Source organism: Alligator sinensis, unplaced genomic scaffold (genome assembly GCF_000455745.1).
Source record: "Alligator sinensis unplaced genomic scaffold, ASM45574v1 scaffold458_1, whole genome shotgun sequence".
Lineage (NCBI taxonomy): Eukaryota > Metazoa > Chordata > Crocodylia > Alligatoridae > Alligator > Alligator sinensis.
The window spans coordinates 3,470,491-3,486,639 of record NW_005841944.1 but is presented as its reverse complement, the minus strand read 5'-3'; positions in this window follow the sequence as shown (position 1 = coordinate 3,486,639).

Here is a 16,149-nt window from a genome sequence, read left to right as displayed (position 1 = left end):
GGTCCCTGAATGAATCATGTTTGATTGTGTAAGACAGTAGCTAGTGTGGATAAGCATGTTAATGAGTGGCAATTAACACCTACAAAATCAGAGACCAAGGAGAGGAAAGAATCAATGAAGAGCCAGGAATTCCTGGAAACTTCACTATTAAAGGTACGGAAGCCCCCCGTTTGAACTAATCAACGCTGGAAACAGACCTTTGGGGCGGAAACACCCCCGATCAACCACTTCCAGAGCTCTATTCATCACGGCAGTGAATCAATCAAAATTCATCAGCGGACTCCTGAGACTTCATGTACGTGTGGACATGACCCCTGGGGCTGACAGCTGCCATCCAGCAGCTACCAAGAGGGACGTCCCTCAAGGTCAATGACCCCTGGATTGGGTAAGCCTAGGAATTGAGGAGTCTCCAAAGTCTGCCAGAGAGGGATAAAAAGCAGCGAAGAATGACCCCCAATGGCGCCCTCTTTGACCTGACCAGCACCCTGCCTTTCCAGCCAGTAGGACCAACCAGCGACTCCCTTCTGAAGCAACATCGCACTGAAAGAAGCCTTGACTGGCCATTGGTGGCAGACTCCAGCGCTCGGGGATGGGTATATCTGGACACCGATGCTTAGTGTTCATAGCTAGCTACTGTGAGTGTGTGAGAATGTGTATGTGTTTGAGGGGATCAGTACCAAGGTTTATGGTCTGACTTTTGCACCCGTCTAATAAACTAGAATTTTATGATGATCCTGTGAGTTGGTCCTTTGTAGCCAACAGCACATACATGTGCACACATGGCTATTGAATGGGGCCTTTCTGAGCTATGGTCTGGGTTTAGCAGTCATGGAATGGGTTGTGGAGTATGTTTCATAAAAAGCTATATTGCCACTTGGTCAGCCCTGAGCAAGGTGCCGGGTGTAGTTTCATAGCTGCAGAAGCAGCATAGGAAGAAGATGGTGACAACTGAAACCCTGTTTTTTGTGTCTGGGCAGGAAATATATATGTGGTTCTTCTTTGCAAAAGCGTAAGTCACAGCATTACAAGATATACTGTGTTTACCCCTATCCATGACAACTTCAATTTTAAGACTAGTCCCCCATTAATTAGATTCTATATGTGGAAAATTTTATAAATGTTGTCTTAACTCTTCATGTATAGAATCTAATTAGTGGAAAGTCATCTTAAATTCATCCCCCACATTGCTGTCATGGGGGAAGCAGTGGCAGGGGGTGAGAGAACAGATTCTCACCCGTTGCCCCCCACCCCTTGCCCTCCCTGCCTGCTGCCCCTTGTCCGCTGTTCCTCAGGAGCCTGCCCCCGCCCTGTGCTTGTGCCTTTCCTCAGCACTTTTTTTGAAGTCTGAATTCTTATGTGAAATGATTTATGAGTAGTTTCCCAGCTTCTCTTGATAGACATAGGGGTCTGGTATTTTTTTTATTTCATTGGCCTTGTTTAATGTCTAATTATTGCATATATATGTCTGAGCACTGAAATTCTTATGTGCATGGTACTGCTCAAAAAAGAAAGTAGCTATCCCTGTTAAAAAGTTTACTCAAAACTTTTAACTTACATTTGCATTTGTTTTTTTACAAGACTCTCGCTTTTTCAGTTTGTTTTATTTTAAGCATGAATGTCCTTAATTGCAACAGTTGTTATATGAAAACTATAGATGTACAGCAGAAGCTAATGTGGAAGGTTCTCACTTAGTACCAGAGCCCTCTTATTTTAACACCTGAACAGCGCAATACACTTAACTTGCATGGCATGCTGCATGGGCTTAGCAGTCTACTAGCTCATGTTAAATGGGGAGATGAGGGACTTTATCACTTGTTCTTATCACAAGCAGTGTTTGTGTGGCAGTCTTCCAGTTCTGGAGGAATTAATAGACTTTCAGAATATAAGGGAAAAGGCAAATCATTCTGTGGAAAATGTTGCATTTTAGATGCTGCTTTAATAAACAGCAGCTCATGTTATGTTATTTGTGTAAGGAAAGTACAGTCAGGCAGGAGGACTATGATAAAGACCCCCTTACAAAGGTAGAGGTAGTACTATTATAAATTTAGGTGAACATGTATATTCCAATGACAAGGTGCCTGTTCCTTAGAATTTGTTTATGGCTTCATTGTATGAAATTTTAGAGAGCGTTAATGGAGAGGCTGCAGGACATTCACTGGAACATCATATATGGTCTTCTGGATCCAGGGCATCTACTGAGTGTGTTTTCAGGATGGGCAATATTAAGGTCTTGAATAATCTGTAGCCATACTGTGAAGATTTTCCCTCACCAGGAACCATTAAGTAAATTTTAAGTGATTCGATTTTGAGCATACTTGCTTGCAGTCTTCAATTTGTGTATAAGTACAATCTTTGTAGGAAGCTGTAAGTACCATGAATCTGTTTGCAGGGTTACAGGTGACTCAGTCTGATCCAGTCTGAAGCTGCAAAGGAATCTGATGGGTACGGGAGCCTTAGCAATAGTAGAAAGGTTCATAGCTCTTGCTGCTATGTAACATGAGTAGTTTTGTGATCACGGTGCGTATCTACACGTGCATTAATGTGATGTTAGTACTGCATATTACATTTAGTATCTCTAATATGAGGTGCTATGTACATGTGCAGTAACCGGTGCTAATGTGTAGTAGCAACTGCACACAGTCTTTTTATGACAGTTGGGCTAAGCACAGTTTTATGATGATCCCCGGCATGTATAGAATCTAACTGGTTTCTACTTGTAATAGAACAGAAGTTCAGTGCACATAAACCAGTTTCAAAATGGCTGAAACTGGTTTAAGATAAACCTGGTTGAATGTAGTATCAGACTTAACTGATTTGGTCAAATGGGTTTATGAAACTTCTGTCCTAGAAGTAGTCCCTTTCTGGTTCAAGTTAAATCATAGTCCCCCAGCATCCCAGTATGCTTTGTAGCCCTGGGCTGGGCTGTCTGCTTGAGAGAGCAGGGTTGGCCCCACTAGCTGGAGCAGTGAGGGCTGGCTGACAAGGACATGGGGGTAGGGGTGGGAAACCCAGCTGGGGACTGCAGCTCAGAGTCCTGCCAAAGGTGCTAGCAGTGATAAGCATACTCATGTCAAGGCACCAAAGGGGGAGAAGGGGGCGCAAGTGTGCCTGTAAGAAGCCAAATAGAGATGAGCGTTGTGGGATTTCCACTCCAACACCTAAGACCACCTGCTGATTCCCCAAGAAGGACTTTCTGACTACGTAGCTATAAGGAGACACCTTGCCCTCAGGATTATGTAAGACTTATGCAAGGCTTTCTCTTGTCTTTTTGGTTTATTACATTCCATTTTGAGTTGGACTAAGTTGTGTGTGCTCTCACCATGTTTTACTGGGCTATATCTTAGCTTAGGCAAAGATTTTTGTTTGTTCCTTGTTGTGCAAATTGCTATGTTCAACACATGCTCGTTTCAGAGAAAAGATTGTTCTTGTTGAAGCTTTTATGAATTCAGTGCTACTACTTTTTTTCCCCACCCACCCCCTCCTCAGCTTGGTAGGGGCTGCCTTCCCTCCCACCTGTCCAAGTGGGGAGTGAAGGGGGGCAGAAGCCTGGGAAGCTGTCCCCTGCCCTCCCCTCCCACCCAGACAGATGTGGGCCGGGGTCCCGTCTGGGCCAGGGATGGGATTTAAACCCCCACCCTCCATTGTGCTAGTTCAGGGCTGAGGCCTGGCTACGCCACCTCCTGTTGAGCAGGGAGGGAAGAAAAGCCTTGGAGCTTCACTCCCTTCCCTTTGGCAGTTGCTGGCAGGCTGGGAGGTGTACTCTAACGCCCCCTGGCTTCTGGCCTGAACTACTGCAGGCATGTAGCTGCGTTTCCTGCATCAAAAGTGAATGTCTGTTCACTTGTTTCTAAGTTCAATCTCTGCAGCTTAGACTAACCTGCAAAGACTGAATCTATTCAGCCTCAGGCTTTTTGACTGGCTGTACTTAGCCTTAATATGCAGTAGACTAATTTTACTGCACATTAGCACATTAACACGTTTTTTGCACATGTGACATGCTAATGTGCAGTAGAATTAGTCTACTGCGAATTAAGTGTCTTATGTAAATGTACCCACTGAGACTTCTGTGTTCTTAACTTGAACACACTGCTGCATCAGGAGGTCTGCTACTTTATCAAAGCCCTGGTAGCAGCACAGCACAAGTTGTCCTCTTTTCTCCTTTTAAAAAAACCAACTTCCTTTGTCTCTAAGCCACCTTTCAAATACACACTGATTCCACATGTATATGTTTGCTCCCATCCAGTGTGGGACTACGTCCATCCAAATGTCATGGTATGAGTACTTATATAGTAGCTAGAGTAAGGGTCCCATTTTGGGGGTGTGGAGGTGAAGGGTGGGTTGGAATGGGGATGAGGCAGAGAGGGATAGTTTGAATCAACTTTGCCAATGGACTTTTTAAACATTTCTCACAGTCGGGTCTCTGCGGGCAAAAGCAATACAAGCAAAGCTTGCCTGTAAATGTTTTTGAACAGAGATAGGGGCAGAAGAGACTTGCACTCTTCTTCCTTCCTTGCTTCTGAACTTAATTTATTATTAAAAAAATATGGGTAGTGGTGGTGTATCTTCTTGAAAATATTGGTTCATTTGTGTCTCCCGTTGCAATAGTTTGTTTTCCTTTGTTTTGTTTCTTCTGGCTAGTCACACTGCAATCCACTGTCTCTCACCCTCCGGTGTTTCTCACTTATCCTTCCCCATAAATGAGCAATAAGATATTTAAGGAATACATGTTTTTCAGCACGAGTAAACTTTCTGATAGCATATCAGTATTTAGCTTCGCTCACTGCTGTCCTAACAAGCTTCCTTCTGGCTAGACAAATTTAAGCTCCAATCTTGCTGGAGACATTCCTGCACACAGATTTGACAAGTAGCTTTAGCTGATAGTTAAAAGTGAGCTATGATTATGGGTTGGCAGGATCTACTACCAATTCTGAATATTAAAGAGGCAAGATCTACCATTCATTGGGAAAACAACTCTGGCTCTAACTAGTACATTGATAACAGAAGTTAGCAGAGTAATTCTTGAGGGTCTATTGGCCATAACATTTATTGTTGTGCCAGGGGCTCTGCTTATGGCCTTTTTTTTCCTATTTGCTAGATTCTCAGTATAGGGAGAAATGTTTTCTTGTAGTAGACTACCACTACCTTTGATTTCATTTTATACCCTATACAAGTAAACACTGCATAGAGCATAAGTAAAAAAAAAAAAAAAAAAAAAAAGGCAATTTAATTAAGCTCCATGGTGTGACATGTAACTGTAGAACAACTCGTGCATGTAACTGTAGAATAAGGCTTGAATTTTCTAGACTTCATAGTAGTGGTAATGAACATAGTGATACATCTGTGTAGCTCTGAAATATTCCAAGACCTGACACTTGTTTGTCATCCTGTTTTGATGACTATAAAAAAAAAAAAAAGGTAAAATTGAGACCATATCCTTTCTTTGAACAACAGCTCTGCGTATGCAAAATGTACTAGGCTATAAAATAGATATAAAATACAAATAATGCCGTCTAATATATACAGACAAAACAAGACTGACCTGTGGGTTCCTATATTGCCAGCACAACAATTGCATGATTTCAAATGAGTTCTTTAGAGAAGAACAGCTTTTGTCATTATGACCCTCAGCACATGACAGGGTCATAATTTATGTACCAATAGGTAACTTAAAAGGAAGTATATTTCTAGCACTATACTCTTCCCGTGCATGTGGTATATGTTTTTATTTAAAATATTTGCTATTAAGCTAAAAGAAAAAGTCACTATGTGACAAGTAGATCTACTTACTTAGTTTCTAGGACTGAATTGAAAAGCATTCCTCACTGTAAGGCAGGGAATCTTTATAACTTAAGTTAGCTGCTAAAAGCATTATTTGTCATGGGATGTATGAGTCCTTTATGACTCAGTATGGCAGGGGCAGGTAATTATTTTGGGTGGAGGGCCGCTTTATGAGGTTTGGTGAGCTTTCAAGGGCTGCATGGGTAGCCCTGCCCCATGACAGTCACCCCGCCCTCTGGTCGCCATCTTGGGACTGAAAGTCCTACACCCTAACCCCTTAGCTTTGCCACTGGAAGTCCCTCCCATTCCTGCCCCCTCCCCAAAATACTCCGGGGGGGGGAGGGGGGTTGCCACCTTAGAACCAGAAAAAAACCAAATCATACATCAAAAGTCAGACACCTACTATAACATATTTTAATTTTATTACAACAAATATTTTGACATGATTTGTGTTTCTGTACTGTATGTAGAGGTGATTGCATAATAACTCAAAATACATTCTTAATCTTTTATATTGTGTGGGGGAGGTGTGTATGGTGGGGTGCGAGGGGGGTTGTGAGGGATGTGGTTGTGTGGATTCATAGAATCATAGATTGTAGAGTCAGAAGGGACCACAAAGGATCATCGTGTCTGACCCCCTGCCCCTGGCAGGAAGGACGACCGAGGTCAGATGACCCCAGCCAGGTGACTATCAAGCCTCCTCTTGAAGACCTTCAAGTTAGGTGATAGCACCACCTCTCTTGGAAGCCCATTCCAGATTCTGGCCACCCTTACTGTAAAAATGTCTTCCTAATGTCTAACCTAAATCTGCTCTCCATTAGTTTGCACCCATTATTCCTAGTTACTTCTAGGAGTGCTCTGGTAATAGTGCATCTCCAATTTCCTGTTGTCCTCCCTTGATAAACTTGTAGGTGGCTACAAAGTCTCCCCTCAGACATCTCCTGCGAAGGCTGAAGAGATCCAGATCCCTCAACCTCCCCTCATAGGGTCTTTCATGGAGGCTACTAATCATGTGAGTGGCCCCCCTCCTAACACTCTCCAGATTCTCCGTGTCCCTCTTGAAGTGCAGCGCCCAAAACTGGACACACTACTCCAACTGCAGCCTGACCAGTGCCGCATAGAGGGGGAGCATCACCTCTCTCGATTTGTTGGTCATGCATCTGCTAATGCATGACAAGGTGCGATTGGCCTTGTTGATGGCCTTGTTACACTGCCGTCTCATGTTCATCTTGGAGTCAACCATGACTCCAAGATCCCTCTCAGCCGCTGAGCTGCTGAGGAGGTCATCCCCCAACCTATAGGTGTGCTGGGGATTCCTCCTTCCTAGGTGGAGTACCTTACATTTATCTTTGTTGAATTGAATCCTATTTCGTTCTGCCCATTGATCCAACCTGCCCAGGTCGGCCTGTATCTATCTGCTCCCTGCCCTCCGGTGTGTTAACTTTGCCCCATAACTTGATATCATCTGTGAACTTGGAGAGGGTGCTCTCCACACCCGCGTCCAAATCAGGGGGGCATAAGGTATGTTGGGAGGTTGTGTGTATGTGGGGGGTTGTGGAGGCGGGGTGTGGGTATATGGCATTTGTGGGGAGTGAGGGAGGGTGGGAAGGGTTGGGGACCCCACACTTCCCCCATGGTGCAGGGCTACTCAGGGCGCAGGTGCCCAGCTCTTGCCAGCGCTGCACATCACTGCGAGGAGCACAGCACCCTGATGGACTGTCTCTATCACCAGCTCTACCTGCACTGCTGCTGCCACTTCCTGCTGGGGCTGCATGCCATGGGGGGCAGTGTGAGGAAGGGTGGGAGGGGTCTCCCCCCCTCCCCCCCTCCCTCATACCCACATGCTGCCCACCTGAGCTCCATGCTGCTGCCGCCCCCCCTGGGTGAGGGCTCCATGCTGCCACCAGCCCTAGCCCCATGCTCTGTGTTCCTATCTAGCTGCAGCCCCACCCCTGCCACTTCCCTACCTGCTGCACAGAGCAAGTGGGACCCAGGGGAAGTGAGCAGCAGTGGTAGTAGCAGCCCCGCACAGAAACTGCTGCTGGGTGGGTAAGGCCCTTCTGCCCATGAGGTTGGGAGCAAGACACAATAGGGTATGTTGGAGGCAGGGTGTATATATGGACACCTCACTCCCACCTTTGTGGGTAGAGGGGCTGGGCTGGACAGGGTGCAATTTGTTGGTGGGTGCTGTGGGTTGATGAAAAAGTCTGGTGGGCTGGATTCAGCCTGCTGGCTGTATTTTACCCCCCCCCCACCCGCCCTGCAATATGGAAATTACCCTTGGTCAGAAACAAGGTTAATTATACCTTTATCCATGTATGGAAAATCTGAAGCACTTGAAGCTAACTATTACTGGCAGGGAAATAGAAAGATTCACATGGAATCCTGTGTACATCTTGTCCCTGGAAGGAGACATCCTGAAGAGTAAGTCAGAGTTGCTCTCCAGGCTAAGGAAAAGGAATCAGAGAGTGGTGTTTGTATGACAGCTAATTAATGAGCTAATTAAGGGAACTCATAAAATGGGTTGGGAAAGAGCAGGAGATAGGAGGACCTGTCCTGAGAGACTTCTGATGCATGGAAACCAAATGAGTGAGTTATGTACTCTACAGGATTTGAGATTGCTCGAGTGTTTAATTTTGACTGTAGTTACTGTGAGCCATATGTGGTCTGATACGCCTGGTGCCTTTGGACTGCAATATTTTATTTGGAGTCACAAGTGCAATAAAATGATTCCAGCTCAATGGAAGATGTCTTCTGTCACCTAATTTTCTCACAAAATCTGTCTTTAGACTTGTTCTGACCCTCATCCCATCCCAGTCCCCACCTTAACTATTCTATAATACATGAAGTCCAAACCATTTATATGTTTGTTTGTTTAGAGTGCACTTGATTGTTTACTTTGACCGGATTCTTCTTTCTAAACTATCCAAAAAGCAACAGTAGCAGAAGTGGCAGGTTTTTTTTAAATAAAAAATGTTGCCCTGTTGTGCCTTGTTTTCCTCCAGATAACTTCCAGTGGATGCTATCATAACACTTTTCTACAAGTATGCAAACCTGATAAACTGGCACCCAGATTATAGAATGCAATTTAATCACCTAACACTGTGAAGTATAGACAGAGGTTCAAGATGAATAAATTAATTTGAGGAACCTCCCTTTAATTTACAAAACTTGACCCTCAAGTTAAATTGAGATCAACAGATCTTATATTGAACTTCAAAAAATAAAAATCCTTACTCTAATGACCCAAGGTTTGAAAAATCGAGTTATACATTGTGTGACCAGATCCCTCTGTAGATGCCTACCTAGATAGTATGACATTCAGAATTGGTGAGCAGTGATGTCAGCCCAAGGAACCTGAAGTTGTTCTCAATTTACTCATAGTGACTAGTGACACAATACAGTGAACTTCATACTGCATAAAGATTCCTTCCTTTCTCAGGAATGGGTAATCATTTTTGACCAATTTAAATCGTAGTTACAGCCAAGTCATGCTCATGTGTGGGTGCTAAGAATGAAGGGAGTGAAAGCCTGGAGAAGCAAGCCCTATATTAGGTTACAATCTTATGCCTTTTTGCTTTCTAATTCTCCCTGCAAATGTTGGTACAGAAATAACCACTTTATCAGTTTTGGTTTTGAGCTACCTTTTCTTAACCTGAAATTCAGTGTTTTGCTTTCCATATAGGAGTGAACACCATCTACTCTTTAGCTTGAATTAAAGATGAATAGGGATAATTTGTCTCTGTCTTACTGAGCTAAATTAATCATTGACCAGTTTACACTCACTTAACTACAGGCCCTCCAATTGTGTTTCCAGACTGAAAGCTCAGAGGTACATACTTATAAGTAATTTAGGAAGAACGTTTTAAATAATCCAAAATTCTTGATGCGTTTCACTTACCTGAAAGTTGGAGAGCTAAAAAGATTAAGGGATTGAAATTGGCAAAATAGTTATAAAAGGAAAACAACTCTAATTTTGAGCTGAGTTGATCTTCTTAATAAGAAAATCTTAAGGCGCTTCCCCCACTTCCCCCCCCACACCACCTTTTCACCTTCTGCACCAGAAGATTCATCTTCATTTTTCTTTCTGGGTTTGTTCTTTTTTTATGCCTGGTATCAGGTTGCAGCTGTAACTGATGCTCTGTTACAGATTTGCCATTAGTGTATCTCTGTCCAGCAGCTTAGTACTGCAAAGTAGCTTTACTTCTTCACTTTCACTCAGTACTATAGATAGAAAGTGTATGGATCTGCCAGTTATCACATAGAGTCCTGGACATCCACTTTAATCAGTAAATTACTTGACCAGACCTCACCTGTAGTGGTACTGGGAGTTGAAACAAAAGCTTTCTCTTCCTCTCTTGTATTGGTACTGCTTTGTTCTTTTATATCGTCATATCATGCTCATTAAAAAAAACCCCAGAAGTATTATATAAACTTTAATTCTGTTTTTGTGGCTGGCATTATGGATTTTACTTAACATGGAATAGTTTTTTCTCCCTTTGATAATGATATACTAAAACAATTATGTAAGTTTTCCCTGTATTCGGAGAAATGGGATTGTGCTCTGTAGTCAAGAAGTATGTGTTTGAATTTTTAGGGCCACTGACAATGCAATTCAGGAATGATCTAATTAGGGAGTCAGAGCCGAATTCAACCTATCCTTAAGTGTTGACTGTCCTGGGAGATGCTCTCGCAGATGGTTAGTTCAAAGTGAGTTTACCTTGGGCTCAGTTGCTTTAGACTGACAGCTTTTTTTACTCAATTAAATGAGACAACTGTCAAAAGAACAGACTCTGAGTTGATGCAAATAACTATGCCGCACTGATAAAGCTTAAATGTGTTTCTTGAGTCAGCTGAAACTGTCAGGTGCTTTCAGTAAGTAGTTCAGCCATCCAAAAAGGCACACTGGTATGCAAAAGAAAATGTTGGGAGATGTCTAAAAATATAACAATCCTAGGTTTTTGTTACCTTTCTTCATTGGTTTAGTTTGGTATACATACCTGCGTGGAATGATAGGGTCCTTTTTTTGTTCTTGCTTTAGATCTCATTTAAATGAGTAAATCCAGTTGTAATTACATTTATCCTTTGGAGATTGTTTTGGTTATGGCTAAAGGCTTGATGCACAAATGCAGAAAGACTAGTTGCTGCCACCGCCACCACCACCACCACGTCAGAGGGTGCCAAACTGAAGAGTCTCTTGCTTTTTGGAGGACTAATTATTATAAATGTTATATTGTAATTTTTCACATGTCATATGTCATGTGGCTCGAGTTTTCTGAGAGTCAAATGTTATGAGGAGGATCCATTAATGCATTATGATAAGAGTGTAGCAAGAAATGTTCTACAAATGGTAGTCCCTCCATAGATTACCTGTCTGACTTATGATAGTGAAGGATTTGAGTTTCCACTTAATACCTCAGATTTCCAATATATAATCCTATAAATGTTATGTTGTTATTTGTATATGAGCTTGGGGCTCAAAAACTGTGTTCTACTTTGGGCATATTCTACTGGTAGCCTGTTGCCAGCTCCCTAACTTACTGTGTAAAAGCTTTGAGAAGACTTGTCTTCTATAATTACATATCACCCTGTTTTCCCTACGCTGTATAGCATACATCGTGCATATGATAAACTATATAATCCATATAATTGACTGCATGCATTTACTTCCATCTAAAATTAGGAGGAATGTACTTAAAAAATGTCGTCTCCCTGACTGATATGGACACAATAAATGGCCTATGTAGGTTTTGATCTTCAGAAATACAGTGGTCTTCAATCAATGTTTCAAATCAAATGGTTTCTTCACCCAAAGCTCAATTCAATTCATTCTATAAGTTTTTGCATTTTAAAAAAATATATGCCACTAGATAATCTTAGATGAATTTACTTGAAACTCTTTTTATTCTAGGAATGCTCAACTCTCATTTTGGTCTGAATGAAAATGCTGACTATAGTGAAAATTGAAGAAGAAATGATGAGAACATCTAAGTTCTTATGCCTGTTTGGAAACAAGTTTCAGAAATCGCTGTAGCCTAAGGAAAGGGAAATGATGAGGCGGAGAGCAATTTAGGAGGAGGAGGGGTACATTGTCAATGCAATCAATAACAGTTTGGTTGCTTAAGTAAGGGAGTGGTTGGAACTGAGAAGTTTTTGGTAGGTTTACTTGCCATGTGGGCAGGGCTGCTGACAAGATTTTGTATATAAAGATAACTAGTACATCTTAGTTTTTCTGGCTTTGGTGTTTCACTGGCAAGCTTCTAAACATGAAAATCAACTATCAGTCGATGGTAAGTAATTACAGAACATCAGTGTGTGATTTTTTTCCCGACTCAACATGTCTCAAGTTGAAAGTTGAAATGCTGCAATTGAGTGAAGTTGTAATGATGATGATGTTTCTTCCAAAGTGAAAGAGAGAACACTGTCAAGAGTAAAGTGCCAAAGATTTGTGGTCATTTAAAAAGTGCAGAAATTGATTTGATCCTAATATAGGATTAAAAAGCCAAAATGTACCTGATTAAACATCGTCCTTACTTCCTTTCTTCTAGTACTAGCACTGAAGATTCATATTTTTCTCGAAGTTCATGCTTTCTGGGGTAGATGTGACTGAATTCATAAATACATAACTTGATCAATTTCTGGAAACCTGCACTTCTCTCCATTTCCTCATCTAATTAGTTTTAGCATGAGGTCTTGTTTGGCCAAAACATCCTACTAAACTAACTGCTGAAAGAGCAAGGAAGCCTTTTGCTCTTGTTTTTGTTTTTGGATCCCAATTCTCTCTGCTCAGGTTAGTTACTAGATTCAGGTCTTTATTACTGTCTGCATTTATTTTACTTAAGGAATTGCAAGTTTATTCATTTTGGGCAGTATGTCTTCTCCATTTATGTTTGAGTGATTAATAATTCAGTTAGGTTGCAGTTAGGGTTTTTGCTTTGTTTTTCTGGAGGCAAAATAGTGTGGATTCACTTCGGTTGGATCAAATCACAAAAGCTATGGTCTTATCTCAGCAAAGTTCTCTATACTGCCTGCTTCAAGTGTACAGCTTCAAGTGTACATGATATTAATGGAGTGAAAATAAATTCTCTTGTGCTTATCTTAAAATATACTAAAACAGATCAGGATGGATCCTTGGTACATCCCTTCATGTTACTTCAATCACTCAGGTTTTAACTTGTAATATTTAAGCATTTTTCATTTAAAAGCTTTTCCTTTAGAACTGATTTATGTAAAGAAGTCTGACATATTCTATCTATAACCTGCAATGAAGGATGAAATATAATCATGAAGAAATACATTGGGAGCTATTGATAGACTATTACCATCCATACCTCTAATGACAGCCTTGCTTTCAGATTAAAAACAATTTTTATTTAGTAAACAGTATTTTCATAATGGCAGGGTTCATTATCACTGTGGTACAAAAGCATTTATTTTTCAATGGGATATTGTACTGTGTCATAAAAGAGGTCTCAGTGGCCTCAAAGTTCTGGGATGCTGAATAAAAGATAAGGCCCAGGAATTGCCATCAGGTATGTCAATGGGACATAAGCTATACATCCAAGGATCAAATGTGATGACACACATGCCTCTACACTTACATAAGGCCCCTTTTACACTTCTTCAGCAAATGTACATCCTTTTTATAGCCCTTTTAAGGGGCAGTGAAAAAAAGTCTAAAAGTGATATGAGAATCAGGCTTATATTAATTCTGTGAAAGGGTATTTTAGCTTTGAGGTTGTTTGTTTCCATTTGTGCAATGCTTGTTTTCATACTTATAAATCATAGAAGTATGTTAACATTATTTGGTACACATGTTCCAACTTCAGCCAAATGTAATGTTGTTAGTTAATAAATTATAAAATAAGGAAAATAGATCTGTAGATTAGTGTTAACTGTTAGCCATTGGAAAACACCAATTGTGAGTAGTAAAGCAGCTTTGTAACAGTGGTAATAATACACTCTATTCTCATTATAAGGCTCCCTGTTATGACTTGATCTCTAGACAAGTGCCTGCACTTCAGCTCCTAACTGCATTAAACCCCATAAGTATCCGTATTGCCAGTGCCTGCTGTGTGAATGCATGTGGAGGAAAATGTGGCCAGCTTCATAATTGAACAACTGAGCTTTTGTCAGGATTCATTGTTCTCAAACTTGCTTTTACAATTGCTAATACCACCATGTTTCTGTAACAAGCAGAATGTGGCCTTACAAAGCATGATGTGTGAGTGACATATCTAATTATTTCTGTGGAAAAACAAAACAAAACAGGGTGATATGTCTTTAAATTTCTATTATTTCTCATGGCTTTTCTGGCAACAGACCTCTGTCCTAAACCTGCAGAGTTAAATTTACCCAGAATGACAACTGTATACTCAGGGTTTAGTTACATAACAGCAGTTGCTGCGTTTCACGTTGCACTAATCCAAACACAGTGATAAAGCAGGCCTGGAAAAGCTGTCTGCTTTTGGTGTATTACATGGGTGACTGGATAACTTGTTTTTAATTTTCCTTTGACACTGGTAAAATCATCCCCATGATCTTGCATTTTGGACCATCCAGTGGTTTGTTTAATATTCCAAATAATAAGTTAGCAGGAAAAGTGACTCAATATTATATTGTGGAGGAATGTGTAGGGTCTCCTCTCTCTCTCACCCACACACCCATGCTGACACACCATTACCTGATGGTTTATAATACTGCAATATAAAACTGCACTACAGCTTTTGTGTACCATTGTGAGACTACTTTTAACACTTGTTCACAAGGAGAGGTTTCCAAATAGTACTGACAAGAGAACCTCTGTGCTAGAGCTTAAGCAATCACCTTTGGGTACTTGCAGGTCCATAGTGGTGATATCATTTACTGTCTATCCTATCATTAGCATGTTATGGCTCAGCTTTTGAAACCCTGCTGAGAGTGCTCAAGTGTAATGTTCAGTTCTGTTTGTGAGCAAATGCATTGCAGCTTCATATGGGAATGTTTGCAGAGCTTTGTCAAATACAAAAAGCATTTCTCCAAATTCTTATATGATAGATCCAATTATGAACTGTGTCTTGAGCTCCTTAAGTTAGTGAAACATTTGAAGGGTGTGTGCGCACTATCAGATTTGAATTCCTGCCCCAGATGGGGGTTTGAGGTTGGTTTGCCTCTCTTCCTTGCAACTGTTCTTGAAGCTTCCCCTCTCCATTTATGCATTCTTGCCAAGTCTGTTGTCTTTCTACTCCTTGTCATTCTTTGACCTCTCTTTCAGGGGCGGGGATTGTTTTGTGCCAATGTCATGCTTGGCATTTGTACAGTAAACAAAAATAAAGACCATCTATGCCATAAAGAGCTTGAAGGTTGTGAAGAACTGTACCCTAAATGATCCCCTTAGAGGGATGTGTCTTGTCTCTGGCAATGTGCCTATGTTCTGCAGTGGTGTTTGGCAGAGCTCCACTAAAATCTCTTATGCTACAATGCACAGTGTACTGTTAGGCAAACGTCATAAGAGAGGCTGCAGAATATGAGAGAGATCTGAACATGACTGAAAGGGGCACGGTGCAAAACTGCAAGCATGCTGTTGGAGGTGGGACCTCCCATGCTGGTATCATTAGAGGATAGGTCTTGGGTGTTATGAGGGGAAGTCTCAAGTGGATGAAGTGAGGAGTTTAAACCCAAGCTGTTTGGAGAAAGGAAGGTTTTCATTGCTAACTTCACTTTTCCTCTTCAATCGTCTTTGCACAGTCTACAATGTAACTTTCAGCTAGGAAAAAAAAACAACTAACCACACACACCTTGTTGGTGTTGATACTGAATAAAGTAGAATAAGATAGTTACTGTGGATAAGTTGTCCAGGCTCTGGCTGTTGTTCTCATGAAGATCCCCCTTCAATTTAGGTTTTTCATAGAGGTCTTAAGTCTTCAAGAAAAAAGATATATAGGGTGACCATATATCCTGTTTTCACTGGAACAGGTCCATTTTAACAGCTGTCCCAAGAATCCTGTTGGTTTGGTCAAATGAACACGTTTTGTTCTGTTTTTAGTAGGTGGTGAAGCTCTCTGGCTAGGAGATATAAGGATTGCCAGTCCTCTGGCATCTGGTGATTCCCTGTTCCTGGCTCGGGGGTTGCAGTGGTGCGGTCCAACCCCGCTCCCATAGTGAAGGTCACACCCAGTGATTCCATTTCCCTGCGCCTGGGTCCCCTGTGGTGTCTGAGGCACAGCTGGAGCCTTGGGCTGGAGTGAGACACCGTGGGGGATGAACCAGGGGGCAGGCATGGAAGGAGTGGGGATCCACTTGCTGTTTGCTGCTGTCTGCAGCTGATCTGTACATGGGGGAAGCCCCAGGATCGCTCCTGCCCCGCTCCAGCATGCTGCATACAGTGGTAGT